Source organism: Toxorhynchites rutilus, chromosome 2, assembly GCF_029784135.1.
Source record: "Toxorhynchites rutilus septentrionalis strain SRP chromosome 2, ASM2978413v1, whole genome shotgun sequence".
In the NCBI taxonomy this organism is placed as follows: Eukaryota; Metazoa; Arthropoda; class Insecta; order Diptera; family Culicidae; genus Toxorhynchites; species Toxorhynchites rutilus.
The window spans coordinates 67,720,800-67,744,137 of record NC_073745.1 but is presented as its reverse complement, the minus strand read 5'-3'; the positions used below and the strand labels follow the sequence as shown (position 1 = coordinate 67,744,137).

The window sequence follows — 23,338 nt, the reverse complement described above, 5'->3', positions numbered from 1 at the left end:
CTGACCGACCTCTCGATCCACCACAACCGCCCAGATATAATGGTTTACGACAAGAGCGACCGCAAAGTCACCATCATCGATGTCGCTATTCCACTGAACCAGAATCTGGAGGAGACCCACGGTCGCAAAATCTGCAAGTACCGACCATTGGCCGTGGAGCTCAAGGAACTGTGGGGGCTAAGGGAGGTCCCAAGAATTGTTCCAGTCGTTCTCTCTGGAACTGGAATTATCCCGAAGACACTTCTGGAAGCGCTAAAGGTGTTGAACATCGAGAAGGAATTGGCCGGCATCCAAAAGTCGGTCATCCTTAGCACCTGCGCGATTGTCCGACAATTCCTCGGTCAGGACTAAAACAGCACGAGCATGCAGATACGTGCATTCCGCAGAGCCTAGTCCCCCTTTGGCATTCAGAAGCCCGGGGGCAGGTGAAAATTCTGGCTAGGTTCGCCTAGTTAAGAAGTGAGATAAGTCTGAAAAAAATCGGTTCTCAAATGGGGATCAACACTAGGGTAGGAGCCTACCTGTTGGTCTCAAATGTTCCTATCTCACGCCTCCACGAAGATCATATGACGACATTTTTAGATCGGGCGTGAACTGGAAACACACACCTGGTCTTGGCTCCGAGAACGGGTGTCGAAAGTGGCTAAGTGAGGGGGTGCGAGCGAGTCAGAGCGCTATATCTCTCCCGGGGAAGGCCTCCCGGGTCATGGAGGCCTTGCCAACCCGCTGTCTCCCGGGCAAAGGAGATACACCCAGAAAATGGAGCTACGTTCACGAAGAATACTCAGAATGCGATCGCCCGAGGAGGGTCCCCGAACTGGAGCTGGTCCTGGAACGGGCGTAAGAGCGAGCGGCCAGCGGCTGGAGGGCGATGTGCAAGAGCGGGCCACCAGCCGGGTTCAACCCGAAGAGCTACCGCCACACGGAAACAGCAGCCATCGACATCACCAACGAAACGCTGCGCCTACGAGGCGTGTTGCGACTGTCAGACGACAGTCGTCCACACTTGTGGGTACTACTAGGCGACGGATCATGTGGACACATGAAATGAATGAATTCGTGATCCGCGCCTATTACATCTGCACTGCTTTGGAGACGGACATGAGCGGTCGCCCTCGAATACTCGCAATGTTCGAGGAAGCGTATCCAGAGTTCGTCGGGAGGCTTGACCAAAACGCGATGAACGCGAGGCGTAGAGCGATTGTACGCAACAATATGCTCTCCCAAACGCAAGTCGACGAGATCAAGCAGCAGGTGCAGAGAGAACTAAGCTCCAGAACAAGCAGAGCAAGCGATGTGTCGAGACGAAGTTCAGTACGGCTGAGCAATTCATTCGCGAGTGGGGCACGCGAATCAGCACCAGTGGAGGCCACAGTACAACAACCCCCTGAGCCGGAAGATCCACAGCCAGATCAACAACTACTACGCGATCTGGTCTTCCATTACGACGAGGCGATCTCACAGTTCCGCGACACGGACCCTTTGTCGCGCCCCAGGATCCCGAAGTTGCAGCATTCCCGCAGGCTGACAAGTGCAGTAAAGCTCATGAACGAGCACGTTCTTCCGCTGCACTTGGTTGATGCTGAGAACATGGAGGAGCTGCAACTGAAAGTTTACTGTGCTGCTGTGGCGACCGCCAAAAGTTTAGGATACCGTATTAGGCCAAGAGGCGGACTGCTCCAACATCTCCGTGAAAGGCGTGAGCCTCCATGGCGAAGGAGATTGGAGCAACGGATCCTAAACAAGCGCGCCGCAATTGGAAGACTGATGGCGTACAAAAGAGGCAGCAGATCGGCGAAATTATGTCGCCAAGTTGCTGTGATCGTGCGGCCTACTGAACTTCGCCAGCTGGGAGCTCACCAGCTGACGGAAAAACTCGACACACTGGTACAGCAATTGAGCGTCCTAACTAAACGGCTGAAACGTTACTCTGACTCTGCAAAGCGCCAGGAACAAAATCGGATGTTCAGAGATAACGAAAAAGCGTTCTACGACCACATTAGCGACGAGAAGCCCGACTACCGCGAAGGTTTGCCAGATATTAGCGATGTGACGAACTTCTGGGCTGGTATTTGGGAGACCCCAGTAGAACATCGCGACGGGCAAATGTGGTTAAGACGGGAGGAGGAGAGTTGTGGTGAAATTGGAGAGATGCCAGCTATCATCGTCGGAGAGAACGATGTCCGCGAAGCCTCGCGGTACCTGAGGAACTGGGCAGCACCGGGCCCCGATGGTGTCCAGAACTTTTGGCACAAGAAGCTGACCGTCGCACATCCAAAGATAGCTGAGTGCTTCAACAAGGTGCTACGTGACCCACACAACCTTCCTGAATTCGCCACCCGTGGCGTCACCTTCCTCCTCCCGAAAGACAGCAACACATTGAACCCATCAAAGTACAGACCGATAACGTGCCTATCGAGTCTGTACAAAATACTGAGCAGCATAATTACCGCCAAAGTTTCTGCTCACTGCGAACAGCATCACATCATCGCAGAAGAGCAGAAAGGATGCAGGAAAAATACGCATGGCTGCAAAGACCAGGCCATCATCGACGCAGCCATAGTCGGCCAGGCGGTATATAACCAGCGGAACCTAAGTATGGCCTACATCGATTACAGGAAGGCTTATGACTCCATACCTCACTCGTTTCTCGTCCGGGTATTGGAGCTCTACAAAATTGATCCCGTCGTCGTTAGGTTCCTGCAGCATGCGATGAGGCAGTGGAGTACGTCTCTGCACCTCAGTGATGGGGAAAATGTGTTGCAGTCTAGAACGCTGCAGATAAAGAGGGGGATATTCCAAGGCGACTCTTTCAGCCCGCTTTGGTTTTGTCTGGCACTGAACCCCCTCAGTAGGACGCTCAATAGAAACGGTCATGGCTATAAAATAAGGTATGGCGACGGCGCCCACGAAGAAGTGACCCATACCTTTTACATGGACGATCTCAAGGTCTACGCTGATTCACGTCAGCGTCTAGGTGTAGCTATCCGGGTTGTCGAAGACATAAGCAGGGACATCTGTATGGAGTTCGGCCTCGACAAGTGTCGCTGTGTCCACCTGCTGAAAGGACAACTTACCGAATCCGGAGGCTACGAGGTCTATGACGGCGAGTTTATAAGAGACATGGTTCGTGGCGAATCCTATAAATATCTTGGATTCCGACAGCTCACCGGGATTCGCCACTCCGACATCAAGACGGAGCTGCGAGACAAGTTCTTGAGTCGAGTGAACTGTGTCCTGAGGACTTTCCTCAACGCGGGGAACAAGGTACGCGCGATCAACACATTCGCGGTTCCCCTGCTGACCTTCAGTTTTGGTGTAGTCAAATGGAGCAAAACTAACCTAGAGGACCTTGAGAGGAGGATGAGGAAAGCATTCAAAGAGGCCGGAATGCACCATCCTCAATCGGCACTGGAGAGAGTTTCACTACCACGCAAAGAAGGGGGACTTGGAATCGTCGACATTTCTGCACTGTGTGTTGCCCAGGTACGACAACTGCGCGAGTACTTCGCAGAACGCGCCAACCAAAACGCGCTATACCGGGCTGTCTGCGCCGCCGACAGAGGATACAGCGCTCTGCACTTGGCGCAAGCGGAGTACCAACTCAACTGCAATCTGCAGACAGTGGAGGAGAAGATTGCAGCTTGGAAGCAGAAGGCAGTGCATGGTGCCCACCCCCATCAACTGGACCGGCCACACGTCGACAAGGCCGCATCTAATCTGTGGCTAACGCGTGGTGAACTCTCTTCAGTAGTAGAAGCCGACATGATAGCCATCCAGGACAGGATAATGCCGACGAGAAACTGCAGGCGGTACGTCTGGCATCAAGACGTTGATGACATTTGCCGGATGTGCCATCAACCAGGTGAAAACATAGAGCACATTATGGGAGGCTGTCCCGTTTTGGCCAACGCAGCCTACACCGAGCGCCACAACAACGTGGCCCGTATTGTTCATCGACAACTGGCGCTCCAATGTGTTCTACTGGAAGACAACGTACCAAACTACCGATACCTGCCTGCACCTGTCCTGGAAAATGACCGTTTCAAGCTGTACTGGGATCGCACTGTTCTGACCGACCTCTCGATCCACCACAACCGGCCAGATATAATGGTTTACGACAAGAGCGACCGCAAAGTCACCATCATCGATGTCGCTATTCCACTGAACCAGAATCTGGAGGAGACCCACGGTCGCAAAATCTGCAAGTACCGACCATTGGCCGTGGAGCTCAAGGAACTGTGGGGGCTAAGGGAGGTCCCAAGAATTGTTCCAGTCGTTCTCTCTGGAACTGGAATTATCCCGAAGACACTTCTGGAAGCGCTAAAGGTGTTGAACATCGAGAAGGAATTGGCCGGCATCCAAAAGTCGGTCATCCTTAGCACCTGCGCGATTGTCCGACAATTTCTCGGTCAGGACTGAAACAGCACGAGCATGCAGATACGTGCATTCCGCAGAGCCTAGTCCCCCTTTGGCATTCAGAAGCCCGGGGGCAGGTGAAAATTCTGGCTAGGTTCGCCTAGTTAAGAAGTGAGATAAGTCTGCCTATAAAAGTAGAGCGTATTCATGCTTTAAATAAGAGCGCTTGTTTTGCGAATACTTTTGTAATTAGTTCAGAACTACGTTCGTTCAACAGCGTGGAAAAAATTTATGTTCCTCATGGTGCCAAAAAAAATTATGGCGCACTTTTCAATGTGTCTTGCAGAAAATGAATATGTTCAGCTTTTAACCTCCCACATCTTGCTCTTGCCAGCATTAAATTCCATTCGGATGCAAACCAAACCATTTTATCCGATCCCATTTTACCCTTCACACTGTCACAATGGAACAGAACTCCGGTTTGTAAATGGCAGTTTTCTCACCCACAAAACGTTGATCGAATGGTACTTTGTGTCAGGAATTGCATCGGAAATAATGTCCAAATGTATGTTTGTATGTGCCAAGGAGTTGAAAGCATCCCACCTCGCAATAAATCTCTTCAACGCAAGAGGAGGAGGATGACGCGAGCATCAGGTTTGCTACATCACAAAACGACAACCACCCGAGAGTGGAATTGGAATGGAAGGATGTGGGGATATGCAAAAATCATGTGTCCAGAGCTATGCTTGGCGCTCACGATGGTGAAAGCATTCATAAATCGTTCATGGTACCGATTATGATATCACCTAGTTGTTGCTCGGTCAGTACTTTCGGTAGTTCGGTTCGATGTGGATAAATTTCAGTAGTAATAGTAATCGGAAATAACTGAATCAGAAAACATTTTTCAAAACTTGCGTACTTCATTGCTACGTAAATGTGCTTAATACTTGAGAGAGATTGTAAGAGTCATCAAAGCCTAAGGCGGTTATGCTGAATTTGATCATGTTCATTCTCCTTCTTTATGAAATTGATTGTGCGAAAGGACAGTTCTCTTTCTTTCTCTCAACCCTTATGCTGCGATTTATAATTAGTGACTGATAATCAGTAAAATCATCATCCCAACGGCATCTGCCAAGTGGTGGAGCAATGTTTCCATCGGGGAATGCTCTCTGTTTTCGTTATCTGTTTCTGAACTGACCACAGAACTCTGAGTTGTTCTTTTCCTCTCACAGACATCTGTGTCGAATGTTCATTTATCTACTCTCTGTCGGGATGGCATTGGTTTCAGTTGGATGCAGGGATGCCGGGCTATTTATTTTTTAATCGATCACATGTCTTCATCATCATTGGCACATGTTTTGTTTACATTAAACCGATTTCTCAATCGGTCAATAAACAATATAACGATATTTTCTTTTAGAAACATTGATGCTGGAATGACCATTAATTAGTTTTTCGAGGGGGATAACGAAAACAAAATTAAAATTTTCTGCAACTGTGTTATTTTTTTTTTCTAAAATCCAAATTGGCTTTAACTTGATAAATCGATCATCTGGCAGGGGTGTCATTTCTTGAACGGCTATAGAAAATCTTATGAAGAGTGAACTACGGGAAATGTCTTTGGAAAAAAAAACTACTTTCAGTAAGATTTTCCGTAGCTCGAACAGAAAGAGAAAAACCAACACTAACTAGTTTTGCAAATTTCATCAAATTGAAAGTATGCACGACTTTTGAAAACTCTACAATGAAATCAAAATGGGTAGATGTAAAATAAAATTTGCACTTTCATGTCAGAGTAGAGCCACTCAAAACGAACATTCAAATATTTATGTATTACATAACGCATTCAGGAAGGCAGAAAGGGATTCCTCGTGGAAACTCGTTTAGAAATAAATTCAAATAAGTCTAAACATTTTAATGCAAATGACCCTTTGTCACATGTTGGGAGTCTAAAATAGTAAAAAAATCACGTAATATTTGAACGACCCTTAGTTGAAAAATTTACAAATTTGACTTGTCTCGTGCCTGTGTATTCATAAACACGGGGAACGAAATATGAAATATTGTTATGTTTTGAATTTATCATCATATTCATACAGCAATCACCGACTAATATAGTCCGGCACCTGCAGCAAAGTTAGGGTTGGGTTGAAAAAAACATGGGGTGAGTTGAAATGCTCAGATCTATACGGAAAACAATTTTTCAGTTTAATTTTTAAAATCACTAAACTAAATATTATCTCTATTTGATCACCTGGTGTGCAATTCTGGCGATATTTTTGAAAAAAAAACTGTATTTTCGGATCTGAGTCAGGGCGCAATAATTTTTGTTTGGATTTCACAAACGAGCAAATATGAACAAAGGTGCGGATTGTGTGCGGTATTCTGGTAATGGCTGTCACAAGAAGGATTGAAAGGTAATATTTACTGAAACTTTGTCGCGATGCTCTCACAAGAACGTTGTACGTTACGTCCATTTTCCGAAAACAATTCCGGATTCTTGTAGTCAGTTGCTTCGTGTCCTTGTTCCTCCAATTGTTTTTATACACTAGGGCACTGAGTGAGCCAAAGAAATCCTCTATAGGGCGGCACTGGGGCAAGTTTGTTGGGTTACGATCTTTCGGCACGAACGGTATCTTTTTCTCCTCAAGATATGCCAGCGTCTTCTTGGCGTAATGGGAAGACGCCTTGTCCGACCAGAAGACGTACTTCCCATCCGCGTGATGCTCGTTCAGGAACGGCAGCAGGATTTTATCGAGGCACTCTTCTCGATAGATTTGTTGGTTGATTGCCAGACCGCTCGGCTTAAACCAAGGCTTTGAAATGCCCCGGTCGGAAATGGCGATGTACAACATAACCTTTTTTTCAAACTTGTGCTTGAACTTGTATTTCACTTCAGGCGGTGTGGATGACTTGTCGCTAGAGTAGTAATTATCATTTCCTGGAATATGCGTTTTGGACAGCGGAAAAAAGCTTTCGTCGTCCAGAACGAAAGACGTCCCGCGGTATTTTTCGGTCATCCACCGACACTGTGATTTAACCGTCTCAATCTGTTCCTCCGTGTACTCCGGCGACCGCGTCTTCTTCCTGCAGACGATTCCTTCCATCTTGAGGGTCCGATGGATCAATACGTGGGAGCAGCCATATTTCTGACCGGCGTCACGCAGGCTGGTTGCATCCTTGTTGTCAAACAGCTTCTTTAACGATGTCTTCCTCTGCTTCGTCATTATCGTCACCGGACGACCACTTCCGACCTTCCGCTCTACGTTCAGGGAACCCAGGATACGATATACCGTACTGACAGGTACATTTTCTTCCTTAAAATGTGCCACCGTGAACTTTTTTCCTTGCTGGAAATGCGTTTCGTAGAACCGTACAATGCGTTCGCGGAGCACGTGTTGTTTTGACGCCATCTTTGCTTTGACTAAATTCAAACTAGCAAAACCAAACACGCCTACTGTTTCTAGGGAGCCCAAAGAGCAATTTTCTTGGAGAAAGAAAATTTTACGCTCTTTATTTGAGTTACTGAAAGGTATTGAAAAAATGCTCATTTTTTATTTAACACACGTTAGTCAGAAACAAAAACCACTCGACAGTTGAGTGCGGCATAGTAAGAATATGCCATGGAAATGTTCCGGAGCCTCACATTGCTGCAGGCTTGAAGGCCCAATCATCGAAATCAAATCTCGGCCTCATCTGTTTCACCAGTTCAACGTGTTTTTCATTTATCACAGCAGAAAATCTACACCTATCTGTACTTTTGTACAAAAATCTGTAATCTGTATCCGAAACATCGAACAAAACTATACCTTTCCAGATAAATCTGTACGTGTGGCAACACTGGGCGTTGGTTTGATGTCTAATAGAGTAAAATTCGTGTGAAATTTGTCCACTACGGATTGAATGGTTCGTTCACTAAATCGATTATGACGACAATAAATTGGTTTTTAGTCTGTGGAAACAATTTTTCCCAGCGCATGAATTTCGTTGATAAAATTAAATGATTTGTAATCGTTACTTGGGTGTAAGTCTTTCCATGATGAAATGGTAATATAAACTGAGCGTTTTTTACTTTGAAAGACGTTACGAACAACGCGAGCGTGAGCTGTCAAAAATAAAAGTTGGAAAACGAACCTCCAATAAAATCACCCTGTATTTGATTTCCCGATGTTCAAAATTTTCGTAGATGAAAATTATTTTAATTCATTCTAATAATCAACAAAATTCATCAAAGTGATTGAATCTCCAAGTGTTACATTTATTTAGCTCAATATCACCAACATTTTGGCCCCCCTGCATTCGGTTCGTGCTTCCTTCGGAAAATCCCAATCATCCTCAGCAGGCTCGAGAGGCGAAACTGCTCTCACTCAATTGATAACAGGTTGATGGTGGTGGTTGTGACGACAACGCCGCCGCCGCTGCCGACGATGATAATGGCGATAGCTCGTGCCGGAAATGCTCCCCAACAGGCAGCCTGTTGGATCGCTAGGGAAAGCAACCCGCCGTCATTCGGATACAGCCAGCCAGACAGACAAAAGACCCCACACAATCTGCAGTGAGTCAGTTTTCCCAGGGCTACCGACGAGTTCGGTTGTGTTTTCCGCAGGATCCACCACCCATTGTTATCAATTGGCTATCCTCTGTTCGCTCGATTGACGCGGGATCTGAACATTCTTGAACGTTTCTTGAACTGTTGCGCGTTTGTGTGTTCGCAAAGAGCTCGCGTGAGTGAACGTGGTGCGGGGAGGAACGGACGGAGCAGTGTTTCATCATCCCCTCCCTCAGGATCTCATATTTTCCGGGAGATTTGTTGATTTGACTTTTTTTTTTGCTTGTTCGGATAGGATTAAGTGATACGGTATTGTAGTACTGATAAGAGTCTGAGATATCGGCAATTGACTGGGACCGAAGGGTAGGAAAGTGGAGAAGAAGGATTCATAACGGTGGGATTGGAAGCGAACGAATGAACACATAAATCGTCATTTGGCTCACGAAAGTTAGGCAAAAGTGATTGAATTACAGTGTGAAAGGAGCAAAAGGATCTCATTAGATGTTCTTCGCTTAACATCCGTTTAATTTTGTGCGCAGGGTGAGTGTGTATTTGTGTGTGCTTGTTAGTAACAGCTATTGGGCTCCGAAGAGCCAGTGCATAAATAGGTTGTTATCAATTGGCCACTCGGAAGGCAAAATAAGAAGACGGGCAGAACCGGAAATTGAGAAAAGTTCCAGAATTTAGCGAGAAATCTTGGAGAAGTTGTCCGAAAAAACGCAAGGACACCACTGACAATTTCCGAATGACTATACGGAAAACTTGAAAGGTAAAGTAAAACTCATTCCAACAGACTTCTGATGTATTGTGTATAAAGAAAATAGCGGGTATTGATACGGTTAAGAGGCGCAGCAAATTGTCATTATGAAAATCAGCGAAGTTCGCGCTTCTGCGAGAAGAGAAAGAGAGGAAATTAATTTGAAAAATGTTTGCTGAAAAAGAAATTTACATTTTACCACCTCGGATAATATTGACACAGTCGAACGGAAAGCTGGCTGTGATGCTGAGAACAACGTACGATAAATATTTTTATTGAGTAATGAACTATTTGGAAAATAATAAAAATTAATGCCGTTCAATTTTAATTGAATCGTTGTGTTTTTTTTTGTTCGTGATGAGTTGTATACTATTTGAGAGGTGTATTATCAGTTATAATAAATCTGCTGAACGGATTTTATAAAAATAGATTTCATTATCAATAAACTTGGAACTTCTGTAATAGTTTCTAACGTGATCCCCAAATGAAGTTGGCTTTTATTGATTGGTGTCGGCTTTGGATGGATATAGTGCTAATAAGACGGTGCTTATCTGTCCAACCTGGAATACAATTCGACGAACAACAATGGTACATTTATTCAAATATATACTGGGAATTTGTCATTTTTAATATAAACTTTGAGCGCTATCTGCCATTTAGTTTGTTTACAGAATCATTAAGAAAGCCATTCTATGTCATACCGATACAATGGTTCGCAGATTTTCTTCAAAAGTGGTAAATTTGTTCTTTTTCGTAAAACAGTAGACCCGTATTTTTTATTTTTTCGTTAGGGTGACCATTTTCATTTCAGGGCGGTCCAAAAAAATCTACGTTTTCCTCTTTTTTCCTAAACTTACTTTTTTCAATAATTCATAACGTTTGAACAACTGAACCGTTTTAGCTAATTGACATATCAAATTGAAGGCTATGAAAAATATGGACTTCTTTTTCGTTATTATTGATTGTATTTTATTGTTTTGACGGCCTCTAGTCCAAAGGGCGCTACCTTTTTAAAAATATTTTTTCTTGAAAGCTGAGGATTTTTTACATAACATATCTCGATATCAAAGATGTTGTTTTTTCGATTTTGAGTTATGATTTTTAAAATTTAGCCTATGGTTCGAAAAAACTATGTTTTCTCCCTTTTTCAACTACAAAAATTCCCAATTTTTGAACTACTGGACCGATTCAGATGATCGACACATCAAATTGAAGCTTATAAGTTAGTTCTTTAAAAAAATATTACTTTTGCGAAAAATATTGATTTTCGTTTTTAATTATTGTTTGAGTTAGTTTTTCATAGTTTTCTCGGTTAAAGATAGAGGGCGCTATATTTTTTTATTTTTTTTCTGGAAAGCTGTTTTTTACATAACATATCCGAAAATCAGAGATGTATTATTTTTCGTTTTTGAGTTATTATTTTGCAAATTTAACACGTTTTAAGTCTTCGTTCAATATTCCTGTGTGACTAGACTAGATCTATGCGACTTGATTCCAATCTTCCCGCAAGTATGATATTTTTTCAAAGAATGTTAGCTTATTGGCTTCAATTTAATATGCCGATCATCTAAATCGGTTCAGTAGTTCAAATGTTATGATTTTTTGCAAAAAGTCATTTTTGGATAGAAAGGCAAAAATGATTTTTCGGACCACTGGTTAACTTTGGAAAATCATATCTCAAAAACGAAAAACAAATATAATCTCTGATATCGGGATATGTTACAAAAAAAATTCTCAGCTTTCAAGAAAAAGTATAAAAAAATATAGCGCCCTCTAGTCCAAAGCCATGATGTAACAGTTGCCACAACTGTTTTCATCATGTGATATTTTTGGATTATTTATTTACTTATTTATTATTGGTGTGCATATTTATTGAGTGTTGTTTATTTATTTATTTATTTATTTATTTATTTATTTATTTATTTATTTATTTATTTATTTATTTATTTATTTATTTATTTATTCATTTATTTATATACTTATTTATTTATTTATTGGTTAGGATAGTTAGTAATTATTCAAATATAAATAATTAAATTCAAAAACTCACACTGAAACATTTACAGTGTACCTCCACTAAGTCACAACCGAAAGTAAACTAAAAGATACTCCAGAAAGTATACTTAAGATCTTAGATTTCCCATCCCACCTCCCTGGAGCAGGGCGAAAGCTCAATCGCCAAAGTTGTTCGGCCAATGAGTGTCTGCTAGCGCAGCGCTTACTTTCGTGGCCTTGAGTTTTGGGAGGGAAATGAGAAGGCTGTATCTAAGGATAGTTGGTCGAAGCAAGATGCACACAAGGGGATGCTTTGGGGAAATTATCTTCGGCTGAGCTTGAGCTCTGAATCGCGAGATACCCTGCGGTTTATCTGAGGACTACAATGTTCTTCGACCATTTTACTTAGAACTGTCCGACATCGCGGAACCATTGTGCGTTTTTGTTCGCGATCGTAATTTGTAAGATTTTCTTTGTATAACGTGGAGTTTTCGTGACTATAATTTGGATTGTTTCAGTGTTAGCATTGTTCCTAGATTCCATAGAACCGCGTAATTATTCAAGCGTGAAACAAAGCGACTAGAGGTACATACATTGTGTAATGTAGGGGCTTATTCTAAATGTGAATTAATTATTCAGAACAGGGAAATACGTCATTGGCAAAAACCTGGTGAGCCAATCACGCCAAGCAAAGGCAGCGTCGTCACCATCGCGCCTTCCGAGGATCCGCTGAGCGATACCCACCGGCGGAGAGTTCTACGGAAACAAGCAAAAGGAGTGGGTGAGGAAACTTGTGTCCTCACCGCACTCCCCAGGTACCCTGTATTGTATAGTTTTGTCCATGTGCACATGTGATGTCCCCATAGTTTAAGCAAAAGTAAATGTACAAATAAATGTAGAAATATGTAAAACCATAGTCTACCCCAAATGCAGAAAGTTGTCTAGTGTTGTCTAGGAGTAAAAGTCACTATAATACATGTCCTGTGAACATTCAATTTATTTTTATTAAGGTTTCACGTTATCCGTGTTTCGTAGTTGATGTCTGGAGTTGTTTGTGGTCCTCCTTTGTTTCCCAGATGGCCGTGCCAGTCTGGTAATTTGTTAGAGTAACGTTGCCTGTGATGAGAAAAACCTGTTGTGGTATTCTGTGCTTTTAGGGTGATTCTTGGTCGTTTGATGGTTCTCTCGGAGTACCCTACGGGTGTCTTCTAGAAGTCTTCGCTGGTTGGAATTGGTACAGCTCGATCGTCCCCCGATCCTGATAAAAGGATACAATTTAGGCCTGCCTGTCAGGCCTCTAGCTGGGCAACTAACGCGGCGATTGGTCCTCGAAAGAGGTGGCGCTTAAGCCAATCGCTTAAGAGAGGTCGGGTGGGAAAGCTGAGCTGTTAGCCTTCTTCGAGCTGGCCGTAGGTTCCGGGTTGTCTTTTAAAACCCGGTCCGCTACATTTGGCGCCCAACGACAAGTACGAACCTGGAAAAAAATAAATTCAAATTTAGTATTTTTTCGTTGTGACTTAGGTTTTTTTGAGGAGAGAATTTTTCTTTTTCGTGATATTTCTAGTGATATTTATACATTTTTTTGGGTTAATTTTGGTAATATAGTTGTACATAGAATTATTATAGTCTCCGGAGTGTTGGAATATTTTTGAAGTATTTTCTGAAAGTATTTGTGCTGTATTTGTTCTAGAGTTGCATGTGCAAAATATTGTGCTGAATTATTTATATTTTTTCATATTTACAAATTATATATTCCCTATTTATTTATAAATTATATTTACAATTATTTGTTATTTATTACTATTTATACTATATTGTTGTTGCTTATTGTGTGTTATTTAAATATTAAAATATGTCTTCTAAATTTCCGTATGCGTCACATTTACTTGACGATGAAGTAAATTACGAATTAAAATTAAGAAATTATGGTGACGAATTGGATAAAGAATTACATGATAAACAAAGATTACTGAGGAGACTTTTCCATAAAGATGCAAAAGAAAATCGACAATATCGTTCTCCTTATACGATAGAGCAGGAATTCGATTTAATTACAGCGCGTGTCGAAAGCATTAGGAATGCATTAGATAAAGCTCCGGATGCACGATTCGTTTCGCGCCTCAAGCATTATTACTTGAGGGCAGAACGTAGCAATGCTCCGGATGAAGGATCAATTAGTATGAAGGAATCATTATGTAAGAATATCAAAGATATTTTATTAGCACAAAATCTTAAAGAGACACATTTCACAGCCGAGGATCCAGAACAAATCGGATCGCCTGAAAGAGATGATAGAGAAGTAACAGTTGTGAGTCGCAAAATAATAAATACAAATATCGAAGAAAATGTATCCGCGAAAACATATGACAGCTTAGGAGCAATTCCGAAAAGCAATCCATTGGGAAAATTATTGGAAAAAACTGATAGTGTGACTAGGGAAGAAGGTGACGTTGGTCCCTCGAACGAAGATTTGAAGTTGAAGGTACAGAATTTAGAAACTCAAATGCAACAACTGATAGGGATGGTGCAACAGTTGACCACTAGCATGGTAGGCGAAACGAAAAGAGAAATGCCGCGAGGAAAAACTGAAGTAAACTGTTTGGAACAAATTCGTTCTTCAAATGCTGGACCGATACTAAAACCTGTTGGGATCACTAATTCAAATCAGCATAGGATAGAGCTCAATCAACAATTTCGTCCATTCATTCCGAATGGGCAGCAAAATGATTTGAGAAGTGATGAAGAAGAGGTTAGTAGAGAAATGCCACCTAGACCAATGCAACACGGTTACAGGGAAGATCGAAATAATTACGACAGACGAATTGAAAAATGGAATCTTTCGTTTTCGGGAGATACACGTTCGACAACACTGGAAGACTTCATTTATAAAGCTAAAGTTCTCGCCAGCATGAATGGGATTTCAAGGGATAATCTTTTCAGCCATATCCACTTGTTGTTACGTGGTGAAGCATCTAATTGGTTCTTCACTTATTACGAAGCATTTTGGAACTGGGATATTTTCGAAACGAATATTCGGTACAGGTTTGGAAATCCCAATCAGGATCAGGGAAATAGGCAGAAAATCTACGATAGGAAACAGCAAAAAGGTGAAACGTTTATCGCATTCGTTACGGATATCGAACGACTGAACAAACTTTTGACGAAACCCATGTCACCAAGAAGGAAATTCGAAGTGATCTGGGAAAACATGCGTCAACATTACCGGTCGAAATTGGCATGTTTCGCTGTAAATACGTTAGAAGAACTAATGCAATACAATTACCGAATCGATGCCAGTGATCCATCATTACATCCCATAGGAACAAGGCATGCGATTCACCATATTGAAGCAGAATCAGGTGATGAGGGGTCTATTGAAGAAGAATTGAATGTTCTAACGAGTAGGCAGCGAAGAAACCTAATAACAAACCAAGAAGGGCCACCACAGCAAGAACAGAAGAATAGTCAAGTTGAAATGATCAGATTACCGCTATGTTGGAATTGTAGAGATCAAGGGCATTTTTGGAGACAGTGTAGGGAAGCGAAGGTGATTTTTTGTTACATCTGCGGAAACCAAGGGAAAACAACAATGAATTGCAATGCTCATCCAAGAAGGCCTACGACTGAACGATATTCTACATTTCCGACCTCGGGAAACTGAAATCGGGATGCAGAAATGGGAAGTCTAGCAGACCTGTTATGAAAAAGATTCCCAGAAAATCAGAATTTTTTTTTAATCCTTTTAGAACCATACACGAGATTCACATTCAACCAAGCCAGTGTCCTCATGTTAAAATTAAAATTTTTGAAACGGAAATAGAAGCATTATTGGATTCTGGTGCGAGCATAAGCGTCACAAATTCCAAAAATTTAATCGAGCAATATGGTCTTAAAGTTTTACCGTCTCCGATTCGCATTTGCACTGCTGATGAAACGCAATATTCATGCGAAGGCTACGCGAACATTCCTGTTACTTTCCGGGGAGTAACCAAAATAATCCCAATAGCAATAGTTCCAGAAATTAGTCGCAATTTAATCTTGGGCATAAATTTCTGGAAAGCGTTTAGAATAGAACCAATGATACGAGGAGTCGATGGTATAGAGGAAATAAACCAAATAGGAATTAATAGGAAATCAACTATTGAGTCTCACCATTTTTACGTCCATCCCATTGAGACTATACCTGTAACTCTAAAACAAGAACCAGACGAAACACTCGATATTCCTGGTTTAGATCTCCCTGAAGCTTCAGAGGTAAGCCCTGAGTCATTAGAAACTGAGCACGATTTAACGATAGAAGAGAAAAATGCATTAACCGAAGTCATTAAACAATTCCCGTGTACATCAAAGAACCATTTAGGACGCACGTCGTTGATCGAGCACGAGATCGTTCTTCAAGAGGGTGCATTGCCGAGACGACAAGCACTGTATCGATGTTCTCCAAAAATACAAGCAGAGATGAATGAAGAAATTGAACGGTATAAACAACTAGACGCTATCGAAGAATGCGCAAGCGAATGGGCCAATCCCCTTGTTCCGGTTCGGAAATCGAACGGCAAACTAAGGGTATGCTTGGACTCGAGGCGCATCAACGCAGTAACTAAAAAAGACTCATACCCAATGCGGGACATGAGAGGTATTTTTCATAGACTAGGTAGCGCTAGATTTTTCTCCGTGATAGATTTGAAGGATGCGTACTTTCAAATTCCTCTTAAAGAGGAGTGCCGAGACTACACAGCTTTTAGAACATCGAAGGGTCTGTACAGATTTAAAGTGTGTCCCTTTGGCCTGACGAATGCCCCTTTTACAATGTGTCGACTTATGGACAAGGTCATTGGGTTTGACCTTGAGCCACAGGTATTTGTATACCTCGACGACATTGTGATAGCGACAATGACTTTAGAAGAGCATCTTAAACTACTGGGAATAGTTGCCAGAAAACTAACCAAGGCAAATTTAACCATTTCACTGGATAAATCGCGGTTTTGTAGAAAGCAGGTTAACTACCTGGGCTACCTACTGACAAGTGAGGGTGTTGCCATTGACAACACAAGAATAGAGCCAATATTAAATTATCACAGACCGAAAAATGTGAAGGACATACGACGACTTCTTGGTCTCGCGGGTTTCTACCAGCGATTTATTCGCGATTATAGCGAGATCGTGTCTCCCATTTCTGATCTGCTCAAAAAGGGACCAAAGAAAATCGTTTGGACAGAAGCAGCAGAACGAGGATTCCAAAAGCTAAAGACTGCTCTAATCTCTGCCCCAATTCTAGCCAATCCGGATTTTAGCCTGCCGTTTGTGATCGAGTCAGACGCATCCGATAACGCTGTTGGAGCAGCGCTCATTCAACATATTGAGGGCGAAGCTCGAATTATTGGCTATTTCAGCAAAAAACTGAATAGCACACAAAGGAAATATGCTAGCGTAGAAAAGGAGTGTTTGGGTGTGTTACTCGCGATTGAGCACTTCAGACATTTCGTCGAAGGTACAAAGTTCAAGGTTATCACAGATGCGAGAAGCTTATTATGGCTCTTTACCATTGGAGTCGAGTCCGGAAATTCGAAACTAATGAGATGGGCTCTAAAGATACAAGCATATGATATCGAGCTGGAGTACAGAAAAGGGAAACAAAACATTACGGCTGACTGCTTGTCACGTTCATTAGAAACAATTTCCACAATCCAAATTGATCCAGATTATCAGGATCTCATAAAGAAAATTTCTAGTGATCCTCAAAAATTTTCCGACTTTCGCGTGGTTGATAACCAAATCTACAAACTTGTAAAACATAGGAGTAAACTAGAAGATCACAGGTTTCAATGGAAGCAATATCCACCCAAACCTCAAAGGACCGAAATTATGAAAGAAATTCACGAAAGAGCGCATTTAGGTTTCGAGAAAACCCTAAATGCAATTAAGGGAAAATATTACTGGCCATCAATGAACTCGGAAATAAAAAAATATTGTAAGCAATGTCTAACTTGTCAAACTAGCAAAGCGACCAATGTCAATACAACAACTCCTCTAGTAACGCAGAAAAAAATAGCTGACCATCCATGGCAGTTTCTAACGATGGATTATGTTGGGCCCCTACCCGCTTCGGGGAAGGGTAAAAACACCTGTTTACTGGTTGTCACGGATGTGTTCAGCAAATTCGTGTTAATCCAGCCATTCAGGCAAGCAACAGCAGAGTCTCTTGTTCCATTCGTGGAAAACATGATTTTTCTGTTATTTGGGGTTCCGGAAGTGATCCTGACCGACAATGGGACTCAATTTACGTCAAAATTGTTTGAAGATCTTTTGAACCGATACCATGTTACGCACTGGAAAACTCCTAGTTACCACCCCCAAATAAATGACTCTGAAAGGGTGAATAGAGTGATGACTACAGCAATAAGAGCCACAATCAAAAACAGGCATAAAGATTGGGCTAATAACATCCAAACAATTGCGAGTGCCATGAGAAATTCAGTCCATGAGGCGACCCAATATTCACCATATTTTGTGATGTTCGGAAGGAATATGATCTCCGACGGAAGAGAGTATCGTCATATGAGAGACAATTCCTCCGAAACTCACGGTTTAGGTGTTCTAGAAAGAAATGAATTATACCAGCAAATTAGAGAAAACCTCAAGAAAGCTTTTGAAAAACACTCTCGATATTACAATTTGAGATCGAACGCCAACTGTCCAACATATTCTGTGGGTGAAAAAGTCCTTAAAAAGAACACGGAGTTATCGGACAAAGGGAAAGGATACTGTGCGAAATTGGCACCGAAATATGTTCGGGCGCAAATCAAAAGACGCATAGGTGATCATTGCTACGAAGTAGATGATGAAAATGGGAAAAGACTTGGTGTATTTCATTGCAAATATCTCAAAAAACTTGCACTTCCAAATTCTTAACAGAAATAAATATTCAGCTATGTAGACTTTTTTTTAGTTGACCACGCAGCAATTAGTTTGCACAAAAATATAAATAGCCATTCAAAGTCTCCTCAGCTATTGAGTCGAGCCGTCCCACAAAATAAGCAATCTACTGGTGACGTTAAGAATGAGCATTTAGTATCAAAATCAAACAACCTGGGAGAAAAAGGATAAAATAAATCCTTCCAGGACAATGTCTAAGAATGAAAGAATAGGAGAAAAATAGCCATGCCTCAAAATATTTCAGCTATGTATACTTTTAGTGGACCACGCAGCAAACAGCTTGCACAAACATCTAAATAGCCATTCCAAGTCTCCTCAAATACTGAGTCGAGCCGTCCCACAAAATCTACAATCTACTGGTGACGTTATGAATGAGCATTTAGCATTTTACCCCAACGACATGGGATAGAAAGGATCAAAGAAATCCTTATGGGACTATGTCAGGGAGTGAAGAAATAGGAAAAATAGACATCCCTAACTCGACACATTTCCACGAATAGTAACCATAACTGTAGAATAAGATAGTATTTAGATTAGCAATATTCGAATTGTATACCGTATTATTCCTGTTCTTCATGGTATTTCCCACGTACGTTTATTGTAGTTCTTCCTTCATCAATTTAAGTATATTAGGTCCTTCCCTTATGATTAGATGGATGTCCTTTTAGGTATGTAAGTATTTCCGTCCATCCTTCAAATCCAATGAATGTCCTTCAGTAGTTCTTCCATCATCAATTCCAGAATATTTAGTTAAGTAATTGTCTCCATTATCCTTGAAAAATTTCGTCCATCTTTGAAATGTGATCCTTGTGGTCCACATTGTCCTCATTGTTCGTCATTCATCATTCCATATCCGTCGAAATTTAGAATAAATTCGAAAGTTTATCTGGGAAAAAGGAAAGGAAAAACACACAAAGCACAACAATTCAAGATATTAAAGAAATATATTAATACTCCCCCCGTTTATTTTCCGGCCAAGGAAAATTTCCAACGGATGATCCAGCTTCTGATCTCTTTGATTCAGCGTGCACAATAGAACTGCAGATCACACTTACTTTGTTTCGAGATTCGATATTTAACCCAGTGTTAAAGCACAGGCACAATTAACTCTTCGATGTAAAAATATACTGTGACTGTTGTATAACAGTTTCGGTATATCATTGTGAATGTATGGTGACCAGTTTTTCTGGTGTAAACATTCAGTACAGTGGGTTGGGGTGCATTGTGGGTGGGAAATGGTTGAGTGCTCGAGTAAAACTCGGGGTATCCAAATCTATTCACAATAGTTTAGTTTGCGGTGAGTTCGGGAATATTCTCTTGTCCAATGATTTTGGAATTAGTATTATGACTGAATGAACCTGTTTTGGGAAACGGGGAATTGGGATATTTAGGCTCGTCATTCACACAATATTGAAAAAAATATTGAGTTGGGAATGGACGTTTTGTTGAGGAGCTTCATTAAGCAGTTGTCGAAGAGTTGCTAGTGCTACACATAATGGGATGGAACGATGATCAGATTTATTTTCGTAAAGATTACACATAGTCGAATCAAATTTAATATGCATTCGCTGGAGACCTGAGTCTTACGACGGTGAAGGTCAGTGGCAGATACGACCTATGATGGGACGTAGACTGTAAACAGAGGAGGAGTCAGCTTGCTGATGATGAACACATATGACCCCGAATCGCATCAATATTTGTGATGACAATAGTTAATCTATAATTCGGTTTTGTTTCTTACAATATTTTGGAAGTAAGGAATCCCCTTACGAAAATTTAGTTGAATCAATTCAACTAAATTTTCGTAACTAAAGCATGGAGTGATGTAACAGTTGCCACAACTGTTTTCATCATGTGATATTTTTGGATTATTTATTTACTTATTTATTATTGGTGTGCATATTTATTGAGTGTTGTTTATTTATTTATTTATTTATTTATTTATTTATTTATTTATTTATTTATTTATTTATTTATTTATTTATTTATTTATTTATTTATTTATTTATTTATTCATTTATTTATATACTTATTTATTTATTTATTGGTTAGGATAGTTAGTAATTATTCAAATATAAATAATTAAATTCAAAAACTCACACTGAAACATTTACAGTGTACCTCCACTAAGTCACAACCGAAAGTAAACTAAAAGATACTCCAGAAAGTATACTTAAGATCTTAGATTTCCCATCCCACCTCCCTGGAGCAGGGCGAAAGCTCAATCGCCAAAGTTGTTCGGCCAATGAGTGTCTGCTAGCGCAGCGCTTACTTTCGTGGCCTTGAGTTTTGGGAGGGAAATGAGAAGGCTGTATCTAAGGATAGTTGGTCGAAGCAAGATGCACACAAGGGGATGCTTTGGGGAAATTATCTTCGGCTGAGCTTGAGCTCTGAATCGCGAGATACCCTGCGGTTTATCTGAGGACTACAATGTTCTTCGACCATTTTACTTAGAACTGTCCGACATCGCGGAACCATTGTGCGTTTTTGTTCGCGATCGTAATTTGTAAGATTTTCTTTGTATAACGTGGAGTTTTCGTGACTATAATTTGGATTGTTTCAGTGTTAGCATTGTTCCTAGATTCCATAGAACCGCGTAATTATTCAAGCGTGAAACAAAGCGACTAGAGGTACATACATTGTGTAATGTAGGGGCTTATTCTAAATGTGAATTAATTATTCAGAACAGGGAAATACGTCATTGGCAAAAACCTGGTGAGCCAATCACGCCAAGCAAAGGCAGCGTCGTCACCATCGCGCCTTCCGAGGATCCGCTGAGCGATACCCACCGGCGGAGAGTTCTACGGAAACAAGCAAAAGGAGTGGGTGAGGAAACTTGTGTCCTCACCGCACTCCCCAGGTACCCTGTATTGTATAGTTTTGTCCATGTGCACATGTGATGTCCCCATAGTTTAAGCAAAAGTAAATGTACAAATAAATGTAGAAATATGTAAAACCATAGTCTACCCCAAATGCAGAAAGTTGTCTAGTGTTGTCTAGGAGTAAAAGTCACTATAATACATGTCCTGTGAACATTCAATTTATTTTTATTAAGGTTTCACGTTATCCGTGTTTCGTAGTTGATGTCTGGAGTTGTTTGTGGTCCTCCTTTGTTTCCCAGATGGCCGTGCCAGTCTGGTAATTTGTTAGAGTAACGTTGCCTGTGATGAGAAAAACCTGTTGTGGTATTCTGTGCTTTTAGGGTGATTCTTGGTCGTTTGATGGTTCTCTCGGAGTACCCTACGGGTGTCTTCTAGAAGTCTTCGCTGGTTGGAATTGGTACAGCTCGATCGTCCCCCGATCCTGATAAAAGGATACAATTTAGGCCTGCCTGTCAGGCCTCTAGCTGGGCAACTAACGCGGCGATTGGTCCTCGAAAGAGGTGGCGCTTAAGCCAATCGCTTAAGAGAGGTCGGGTGGGAAAGCTGAGCAGTTAGCCTTCTTCGAGCTGGCCGTAGGTTCCGGGTTGTCTTTTAAAACCCGGTCCGCTACAATGAAAACAATAAAAAACGACTACAATCAATAATTACGAAAATGAAATCCATTTCTTTTGCAAGTTTACTATTTTTTAATAAAAGGCTAGCTATTTTTTTTTTCAATTTGATTTGTCGATTATCTAAATCGGCTCAGTGGTTCTAAAGGTATGAATTTTTGAAAAAAGGTGAAAAAGTTGATTTTTTGGACCACCCTAAAATGGAAATGGGCACCCTAACGAAAAAATAAAAAAATGGGTCTAATGTTTTACTATAAAGAACAAAATGACCACTTTTGACAAAAATCGGAGAACCACTATATCGGTTTGGCATGGAATGGCTGAAGAACAAGTTAACTTTTTTTTTTCTCGGTGATTTTTGATATGGATAATTCTATTGAGCAAAGCGTTCAAAATATTGCAGAATACATTGGTATACGACATTCAAATACGGCCGAGAAGAGATGAACGATTTGCTACGCCAAGGACTACCATCAACCTCATCAACTGATGAAAACATCGACAAAATAAAAATAATGTTGCTCGGAAATCGTCATTTAACCCTTCTGTATTCGCGCGCAGAATCGTAACTCGTATACTCACAGACTGTGCGTGCCTATGTAATGTTGCTATTGTGTATTTTTAGGCGTTATTGGTAATTATTCAAAGAAAAAAATGTAAATGACAAAACTACAGACAATACTTTTTGTATTGTTTTGTATTGTAACTTTTAATTCAGCCACCTCATTGATTCTCGGTTTGTCAGACCGTATGCGCGAGTATAGAAGCACGAAGTTTGAGAGAGCTATTCTGTGAATCAAATATCTCTCACGACACCGTTCGTCATATTGATGTTTGATGTTTAGTGCATGAGAAAAGTCGCAGCACGACTAGGGCTAAAAGACCTCAATTTTCTTCAAAAATTTCATAGCAATCGAGTGACTGAAATTATGCTTGAACGATCAAGTTCTGATCGTTCGAAAGTCTGAAATGTGGTGGTAAACAATAATAAGGTTAAAAATTTGTGAAATTTTCGTACGATGTCGGAACCTCAGTTGTAATCTCTAGCAGCAGTATGCATTTTATATTGTTTCACGAACATTATTTTCATTATATACATTTGGTTATCTCTCGAGAACAGGTAATTCTAAGATAAAACGTTATAAATGGTTTTTGATGTAGTCCATTTTTATATTACTTTTCTTGAATAATAAAGATTCAAAAAGTATGAAATTTCCTTAATTCAAAAATTCACGTTTTTATGTCTCGA

General features: G+C 41.2%; 1 protein-coding gene across 2 annotated transcripts in view; it reads left to right on the top strand.

Annotated features, from left to right (window-relative positions):
• Positions 1 to 8,883: 8,883 nt before the first annotated feature.
• The window catches only part of LOC129764572 (GTP-binding protein Di-Ras2), a 343,955-nt gene continuing 329,500 nt past the window's right edge, over positions 8,884 to 23,338 (top strand). For both annotated transcript variants that reach the window (XM_055763777.1, XM_055763776.1), the window contains exon 1: positions 8,884 to 9,677. The gene's annotated coding sequence lies outside the window, so the exon portion shown is untranslated. The remainder of the gene's footprint in view (positions 9,678 to 23,338) is intronic.